At 44.1% G+C, this 9,778-nt stretch overlaps 1 long non-coding RNA gene across 1 annotated transcript; it reads right to left on the reverse strand.

The window, feature by feature from the left end:
- Positions 1 to 7,299: 7,299 nt before the first annotated feature.
- On the reverse strand, positions 7,300 to 9,778 carry LOC144149397 (uncharacterized). The gene is made up of 2 exons (XR_013318298.1): positions 7,587 to 9,778; positions 7,300 to 7,516 (listed from the first exon to the last, which is right to left on the reverse strand). It is a non-coding gene; the product is annotated as an uncharacterized LOC144149397 (long non-coding RNA).

Genomic DNA, 9,778 nt, shown 5'->3' on the forward strand with positions numbered 1-9,778 from the left:
TTTCTGGATTACGCCACTGCTCGCCGGCAACATCCAGTGGGCACGGCGGCAACGCATGGGCGATGTGCTCAAACAACTTCCTTCTATTTCAACAGGTTAGTTCATACTCATCTTACAAGAGCGACAATCGCTTCCCCGTAGTGCTGCCGTGCCCACGGGTAGTGTTTTCTGCTTTCGCATCACTGTGTTTGCTGTTGTCGGGTGACGTTGAGACGAACCCTGGACCCGATATAAAAGTACTTGTACAAGGGTTGTGTGATGGCCAAAAGGCAATTCAGGCCAACCTAAGCGGCCTTAGCGACAGACTTAAGGCCCTGGAAGACATTGTACAGCTTTGTAGGGACCAAGCGGCAAGTCTTGCTGAACTAAAAGACACAACCGAGAGGCTGAATTCAGCTTTGGAAAAGCAACAGGAAAAACTTGTTGCTTTAGAGGACAGAATGCGGCGAAACAATTTCATGGTGTTTGGTGTACCGGAGACTGAAAATGAAACTTCAGAAGAACTTGAAAAAAAGGTAGTTGTAGAAGTATTGAAGAAAAAGCTCGGTGTTAATTTAAAAACGATAGAGCGGATGCACAGAGTCGGAAAGCCACATCACAAAAAATCTGCAGAAGAACCCTCCAGGCCTCGGCCAGTAATACTGAAGCTTTATGATTATAAGGAAAAAGAAAAGGTTTTCAATAGCTGCGGAAAACTAAAAGGAAGTGGTATTTCGGTTGGCGACGACTATTCAAAAGAGACACTGAATAAGCGCAAGCTGCTCTGGAAGTCTGCGTTGAAAGAAAAAGATGAAGGCTCCCGCGTGCGCTTGAACCGAGACAGGCTTACTGTAGATAACAACGTCTACGTGTGGGACTGTTCCAAAAATAGCCGCATAAGGATACGGCAACTGCCGAAAACCAAAGATGCGCCGCCAAAGGCTACACCAAGAGATAGTGGCCAGTGAAACACCGTCATCCAGGAAACATATTTTCGACTTATAAACCTTAATGCTCGAAGTTTCGTGAATAAAGTCGGTGATGTAGAACATGTGCTAGCCAGTTACGACCCTCACGTGGTTATTGTTACCGAAACGTGGCTGCGACCAGAAATACAAGATTGCGAGTTATTGCCTCCAGGTTTTAAGATAATACGTAATGATAGAGAAACTAGAGGAGGAGGAGTTGCAATCATAATAAAGGAAAATATTGAATTCGCAAACATGAATGGTATCCCTAATCACGAGAGCGCTTGGTGCCAAGTAAAATTAGGAACCAATTTAGTCGTAATAGGAGCAATTTACAGATCCCCTAACGCATCGATAGAATATTTAGAGGCGATTCAACACTATGTACAACAACAGAAGACGCGAAACCAGCGGTTAATAATTGCTGGTGATTTTAACTTGCCTGGGATTGATTGGAATTCACTTACCATAGAGTCACGGGAACGAGCTGACTGCGAAGTGCTGCTTGACATTGCTTTCGCCAACGATTTAACACAGTTGGTACAGGAAAGCACTCGAAAAATGGGAACAGCGCAGTCTATATTGGACCTAGTATTTCTTGATGGACGGTTTGAAGATTATCAGGTAGCAGTAGAAGATGGCATATCGGACCATCAACTTGTATTTGTACAAATTAAATCCGACATTCCTGCATCAAATGGTAAAGAATGCATTGCGCATGTCCCCAATTTTGCTAAAGCTGACGACACGAGCATCATTGACTACTTGTCGTTTCAACTAGACAGTCTGAGCCCTGACGATGACGTGAATTCTTTGTGGATAAGATTCAAAACCATTATCTTGCACTGTGTAAATTCATTAGTACCATTAAGAAAAAAGAGAAAAGATAGACGTAATCCCTGGATAACGCGAGAGATTGTTCGTCTGAAGCGGAAAATAGGAAGGCAAAGGAAAGTCAAAAATCGTGAAAAGGTATCAAACTTATCTTCACAGTTGCGTACAGAGCTTAGGCAAGAAAAACAGAAATATTACGAGGAAACACTTACAAACTTCATGGAGTCTTCCCCGCAAAAGTTTTGGCGTCACTTGTCACAAGCCCCTCAAAGCCAATACAGCATTGTTGTTGACGACGAAATCGTAACCGACTGTTCGAAAATTGCGTCTCACCATAATAAGTTTTTCCAGATGTCTTTTCAAATGATTCCGAATGTAGTGCTTCAACTACAGCCACATCATTCTCCCATATGTCTGACATGCCAGAAGTACGAATTAGCTATGAAGGAATACTATCGCTCCTGCTAAACATTAAAGAACATAAATCTGTTGGTCCGGATGGAATTCCAAATGCTTTCTTGCGTAGATACGCTGAATGGGTTGCCCGATACTTGGAAATAATCTTTAATGCCTCCTTGCACCAAAAACGGGTCCCGGACGACTGGCTTGTAGCAAAAGTGGTCCCGGTACACAAAACCGGAGACAAGCAGAATATCGAAAATTACCGGCCAATCTCATTAACCTGCATCTGCTGCAAACTCCTCGAACATGTTATATCCAAAGCTATATATCAGTATCTAGAAAATACAAAATTACTACATCCTAACCAACACGGCTTCCGACAAAAGCTTTCAACCGTAACGCAGCTTCTTGAGACCATCCAAGACTTTTCCAAAGCAATAGATAATGAAAAACAGGTTGACGCAATATGCCTTGATTTCGCAAAGGCCTTCGATAGGGTTCCCCATAACGAATTAATTAAGAAATTGAAGCAGATTGGTATAAACAACATGTAGTGGAATGGGTCAGGTCATATCTAACATGTAGGACGCAGTATGTGGACATAAACGGCTACAAGTCCGATCGTTTACTGGTAACTTCTGGAGTCCCTCAAGGGTCCGTCCTCGGACCAGTATTATTTCTGGTTTATATCAACGACATTTGTTCTGACATTAATCAAAATATTACCGTTCGACTATTCGCTGATGATTGTTTACTTTATCGAGAAATAAGCAACCACAGTGATCAAAAAATGCTCAGCGACGCGTTGTCGTCCATTGAAAAATGGTGCGAAACATGGAAAATGCAAATAAATAAAGAAAAAACGGTTGTTTTGCGAGTTACGAACAAGGTAAAGCACGTCAAAAATTTCGAGTATCAACTAAGTTCCACTGCGTTAGCTACCGTTAACAAATGTAAATACTTAGGAGTTACAATATCTGAAGACCTGAACTGGACCCAACATATCACTAATATCTGTTCTACTGCTGAAAAAAAGTTATGGTTCTTACGTCGCAAATTAAAACTCGCTCCAGCCCCCGTAAAGTTAACAGCGTACTTAACAATAGTAAGGCCTACACTGGAATACGCAAGCATATCATATGGGACCCTCATCATAAAGGATTAATTAAAAACATCGAGCGCGTACAAAGAAGGGCGGCGAGATTTATTCTTTCAAAATATTCTCGTAATGATTCTGTAACACAGATGCTGCAAGAACTAAATTTACAACCCCTCCTAGACCGCCGTCGCATAGCCAGACTTAAATTCTTGTTTTTGCTCCCCCTAAACACATTTAACTTTGATGCAGAGCAGTACCTAATTCCCCGTCAAGTGCGGAACCTACGAAGTGACCACCCCAGAAAATATCTAGTCCCCCAATGTCGTGTGAACACATGCATATTCGTTTTTCCCTAGAACAATAAAAGACTGGAATGTATTGCCGGATGCTATACGTGATTGTCAAACTGCAGAACATTTTGAACATGTTACAAAGTATTTTCAAAGTGAATCTTCGTGAACGGTGATCGTTTTTTTTTTGCGTGCGGGCGCATGTGTTCTGTTGTAAATTTGAATGTATTTGCTGTAACTTGACTCATGTACATTATAGGATCTAATATTGTGAAGTGTATTTTGTGATGTATGTGATGTAGCATGTAAGTTGTAGAATGTAGTATAGTGATGTATTCATTTTGTATCGGCTATGCATTTCTTCTTTACGCTTGACATGACGGTTGTTATGTCAGTTTTCTACCCCACCCCTGTAACGGCCCAATCGGCCAACAGTACCTGGAAATAAAAAAAAAAATGTCCGGAAGTTGACGAACATGATCCTCTGCTCCTGTCACAGATATATGAGCAAAACAAGGTTCTTCAGATCTTTAAAATATCATATAAATGTCACTACCCGTCAATGTCTTCTTTTGTGGAAGGTCGCCCGAGTAAGGCTGACTGCCACCGCTGCCTCAAGGCTCTCATTGAAAACCACAGCCTGCAAGAAGTCACCTTACCCATCGACGTCTGGGATGAGGACCAGTGGAGAGAGTTGTTTGAGGCTCTGCCAACCAACAAGAACCTCAAGAGGGTGAACGGTGAGCATCGATGTGCTTGGCAGGGCACACGGATATTTTGTGGCTAAACTCTGTGTGGTTCTCAAAGAAACGGGCGCAGAGGACAAGGTGTCCTTCAACGCCTCCCTCAGTGAGGAGGATTTTGGCGAGAGGTTTGAGTGCAAAGCATTCTCATCACTCGTTGTGCAAGCCAATGGTGATAGTATGGCTACAGTTCTCGAAATTTTAGAACGCATGCCTTCCCTTGGCCACATAACAGACTTCAGCCTGCACTTCGACATCGCATGGACACAGGTCGGAGTACTGCCTTCATCTCTTGCCACTTTTCTAGCAGAAACTCGCACACTCAGGACTCTCTGCCTGAGCACGTCGTCGGACGACTGGCTGTACGGCTGGCAGGAAGCCGTGATGGAGGGCCTGGCCGCCAATGCGAGCCTACGACAAGTGCAAATCAATGCGTTTGGAACCAGGAATGACTTTTCTCTGTTTTTCGAGGCTCTGGCAGATGTCATCAATGCCAGCAGAAACATCACCAGGGTGCGCTTCAAGGAGCCATGAAGAGAAAATGCAAGTTGGTTTTATTCGAAAGATTTCGTGTTTTATAGTGCCCCCAGCGCTTGTCCGGATACAAACGATGCTTTATTCACTGAGAAATTAAACAATTTAAGTTAAAATTTTGATTTTCCCGCTAAATCGTTTGTTTTCGGGGTCTGCAATGACATCACAGGAACCGACCGCTCTGCAGCCTAGATTACCTTCATTCGCGCATCCGCCGGGTAGAGACACGTACACGCTATACGCTGGCGCCGCCATTTTGGGTCGCTCGCTCGCCGCCGAAGCAAGTCATTGTGTCGAAACCGCGCTAAAATTATCGCCGCAACGCGGTTTACTGAAGAAGTTTTAATCATATTGTCTGTTTCGCGTTGCTAGGTCTCGTGGGAAACGAAAAGAACAACGCGTTGAGCACGTTGGCCCAATTGCGGCGGCACGGGGCCGTTCAAAGGTTGTCTCCACCCTGTACAGCGGTGTTGGTTTGTTCCGCGTTTCTTTACGTTACCCGAACCTAGATGGCGCCACCATACCGTGGCAAGCGTTTGGTTTGTTTTTGCCCGTATTTAAACCTGGCTTGTTTTTGTTCTGGGAGAAAATATTCGTTTCCTAAAACAGTGCTCGCTCGACAAATGTGGTCACGTAAGACACCGTTGCTTGCGTCAATCGGCCAGTGTCGTCTGAGACAACCCCAAGCCCCGTAGTGCTGTGCAGCTAAACCAAGCATGCTGTGCGCAGTACGAACAGCAGTATACGCATCAGTACTTCTATGTTTACATGTGCTTTCGTAACTTCCACTGTTTGTCCCATCATTCTTATTGCTTTGTAAAGAATGTGCCCTAAATTTAAGCGCAAATCGCTCGTTCGGCTAGTTTGTAAGCTCTACCTAATTTGCGTCTGCTTCTGCCGGCCTCCGCCAATCGCAGAGCTGAGCTCATGTGACATCATAGGTTCTGTTGCGGGAAATGAGCTGGTGGGTCGCATGGTCATTCCCTTTTTTCCTAATTATGTAGCTTATTTGAGCGAAGTTTGTGTTAAAAGTGGTGTCAGTATGATTCTAACGAGGCAATCTTTTGAATAAACCAAACTTGTGTTTTCTCTTCATGGCTCCTTTCAGAGTTGGGAGACCAAACTGCGGTGAACAAGCCTTTTTTCAAAGACTGTTGGCAGGCATTGCTGAAAACTACACCCTCCTTGGTGTCACCACGCTTGGGTACATGTACAGCAAGTTTAAAAGATCCTGGTTTGAGGTGTCGGATGTGACAAATCGCAATAACGACTTGTTGACCCGTGCTGCCGACTTTGCCAGGGGTGCCCGACGTGACAGGTGCGTACCTTCTCATCTGGAACGAATCTCAGGTCTTCCGAGGCAACCTAAGCCAGATTTACTTTCACAGATGTATGCCAACAGCATGGTCTGTGCGTAATTCTGAACAGTCGGGAAGCATTGTGCTTGAACCCTGGTAGCACAGAATGTTGCCCGAACATTTCCCCAACGTTTCCCCTTAACGTTGCCAAAACGTGGCTAATGTCCGCTTTTTTTAACGTTAGTGCAATGTTTCCCAGAAACATTGCGTCAACATGATATTAGCATTGCTCCAACATGGGGCGTTTGAAGGGTGTTGTTCTAATGTTTGGATAACGTTGTTTCTGACGTTCGCCAACGTTGCTCCACTCTTGAAGCAACCTTCCAGCCACGTGCGGGACACATTTGAACAACGTTTATGAGACGTTTTCTTATGACGTTTTAGCAACTTTCAACCTACGTTTTCGCAACGTTCATACCACATTTAAGCATGTCCCTGCACCATTCAGACGTTGTGATAACATTGCTACAATCTTGCAGCAACTTTAGATATACACTTTTAACATGCAGTTAGCATACAAAGAACGTTGCTTCAACGTTGAAGCAATGTTTTTATGAAGTTTCAATAACATTGCTACAATTTTGTGGTAACTTTCCAGCTATATTTTTATAACGTGCGGGTAACATTTAGAAAACGTCGCTTTAATGTTCAAGCGATGCTTCCTACAACGTTACCGCGACTTTACAGATACGTTTTTTTCACCACGAGGGCCGCATCCGCGCACTGTTGATATGACGTTCAAGCAATGTTTCTCTTACGAAGCAACAATATTTCAGCAATGTACAGGTAACTTACAGTTACATGTATCTAATATACATGCAACAATAACTAGATGAAAATAATAGAAGTTAACTTTTTCCTAGAGAGACGATTGTTGACTGCATGATAAGCGAGCAGTTCAAACCTCGTCCGCATAAACTCCTGAAAAGTATAATCCGGCATTTTAGACCTGTATATTCATACATTTGATCCCTACACTGACCAACACACACAATTAAGGCAGTCCGGCAAAATAACAAACTAAGAAATGGCAGAATTTTAAAGCAAGGAACATGCAGCTAGCGTAAATAACAACACTGAGACTCTTTAAAATGAAAGGACATGTGCTTTTTATTTTACCATTAACAATCGAGCCGAATACGCATTCTGTTAAAGCCTTGAATTTCGCAAGTACGCTGTTTCAGACGATGTCTTCATTTTCCTCCTCCGGGGCTCGCTTGTTCTTCTGCGCCTTGACGAGTCAATTTGATGACATACTTGACAGCCATGAACCCAGTAACACGTAGGGTTGTTACTGCGACGCTTAATTCTGTGAAATGAACAAAAGCTGTAGTTTAGGAGAAATTTGCAAAGTTGTTACAGCATAGACAATGTCTCACCTCTCAGAACACCAGGAATTTTGGTATACAATATGGCCTCATTGATTTTCTTGTACTGGCAGTTCAATTGAGATTTGACAGCCATTCCTGGGAAACAAACAAAAGGGCATTGCTTTAACACATAGGGTGCTCAAAAGCTCACCTGCACTTTGGATGACGTTTGCTGCCAGATGAGCTAGCTTATTCCCGTGTCACTTTTGTGGTGCTGGTAAATCTTAAGGCATTTCTGAAAACAAAACAGAGTCAGAAGGGGTGCAGAAAACTGAAGTGAAGCAAATTTTAGCTAATGGAGAAAACCTTACCTTTAGGAAGGAATACAGCAAAACAGGCCGCTTCACTTTCCATTTTGACTTGCTTGTTTAACTTTTAGGGGCGAAGCTCCTTAAGGCGTGGGTCTGTCCATCCTCGACGTATGTATGTAGCCACCTCTAGTTTAGTTCTTGGATTGTTTACTAGATGGCGTGGCTACCTCTAGTTTAGTTTTTGGATTGTTTACTAGATGGCGGTACTTGTATATGATGAAAAGATGCGCTTGGATTGTTTAATAGATGGCGTGGCTACCTCTAGTTTAGTTCTTGGATTGTTTACTAGATGGCGGGGAGCGTTGTAATAAAATCCGTTCGCTGTTGGCGCGCGCTCGGAGTCGCCCGATGGATAAGGCTGCAGATGTGCGAGCCCGCGAGGCAGAAGCGCTCCGTGAAGCTGCGCGACGCCGCCGCCAAGATCCTGCCGTACGAGAGCGGGAGGCCGAAGCGTATCGTCTGGCTGCGCGACGACGCCGCCAAGATCCCAGCGTTCGAAAACGAGAGGCCCAAGCGTCACGGCAACGGCGCGAGGACCCTGCCGTACGCGAAGCGGCACGGCTGCGGCGCGAAGAGGATCTCCAAAACGTCAGAGAACGGGAAGCGGCGAGAAAGCGCGCGTATCGGCAGGCAGACCCCGATGCAGTGAGAGCTCGTGAGGCGTCTGCAAAACGCATCAGGCGAGCTCAGCCCCAAGGTGCCGACGCGCGGTTTAAGCGAGACTTTCTAGACGTTACGTTCGGACACAGATGTAGTGGGAGAACTTTCACTGAAGAGTCACGGTTTTACCGATGATTTCCCCTCAGGAGCTTCGCCCACTCATCATCATTCACCCCGTGGATATGCTGTGAATTTTTTTCTGAGAACGCCTGGCGCCCTGTATTTCGTTTCGCGCCAAGCAGAACGCGACAAGTGTTCGATGCATTGGAGCCTCTTACGAATAAACATTACAACAGGAAAAATCTGAAGATAGTTTGTGCAATGCTATTGGAACGGAACAAAAGCAAAAATGGGGAAGTTAGTTTTCAGGTTACTTGGAAATCAGGTTCGTTTGTATAATGAGAAAAGATCCTTGAAATACGCCAATGAGCTTTCGTACAGGCAGTATCGGCTGGAAAATGGGTGTCAGGGTTAGGTCTTTGTTTTGTTTTATTGTTACAATATGCATGATGGTGCTCTACTTTGGCACTCCAGGTAGGTGAAATGTCTATGGGGAAGTTGAAATATAAGACATGCCCACTTCATGTTGTTTATTTCAAACAAGGGTGCAAGGTGTGGACTAGTCGGAACGTTCGCTGATCAGAGGGAAGTGACTAAATTTCACACGAAGGGGGCAATTTAAAGAAATGAACTTTGGGTTTGAATCCGTCTTATGAATCAAGTGTAATTGCTGCGGCAATTGGAAGGAAAACACATACGATTGTAATTAGCTGGCGACATGTATGGCTTGCACTCCCCAGTATGATGCACAAAAGTTTTTATAGCGTGCATATAAAATTTCCCCAGTAAATTAATTTTTTCAAACAATTATGAGGACCCAGCAACAAGGAAATGTTTGAGCCTTCTATCTAGATTATTTTTGTCTGATGATATACAGGCGGCGCCATAAAAACAATCCGGCCATGCAAGCTTTAAAAGGGCCCTAAATAGGCTGCTTCCAAAGGTCGCCATTTAAATCGCGCAATCGCTAGAATTCCCCTTCATGACAACGTATACCACATATTACACCTAACCAATAAAAACATGAAGTAAAAATTTGGTGTCAGTACTCCTTTAAGGGAGAACGTTAACAGTGCGAGACGCTTGTGAAAACTTAGCAAAATAATAATAATAATACTTTATTGGCATACATATTCTGGGAGACCCGAGCCTGCAAGGGCCAAATGGAAC

Source organism: Haemaphysalis longicornis, unplaced genomic scaffold (genome assembly GCF_048455015.1).
Source record: "Haemaphysalis longicornis isolate Haplotype H1 unplaced genomic scaffold, Haemaphysalis longicornis Haplotype H1 scaffold_8, whole genome shotgun sequence".
NCBI lineage: Eukaryota > Metazoa > Arthropoda > Arachnida > Ixodida > Ixodidae > Haemaphysalis > Haemaphysalis longicornis.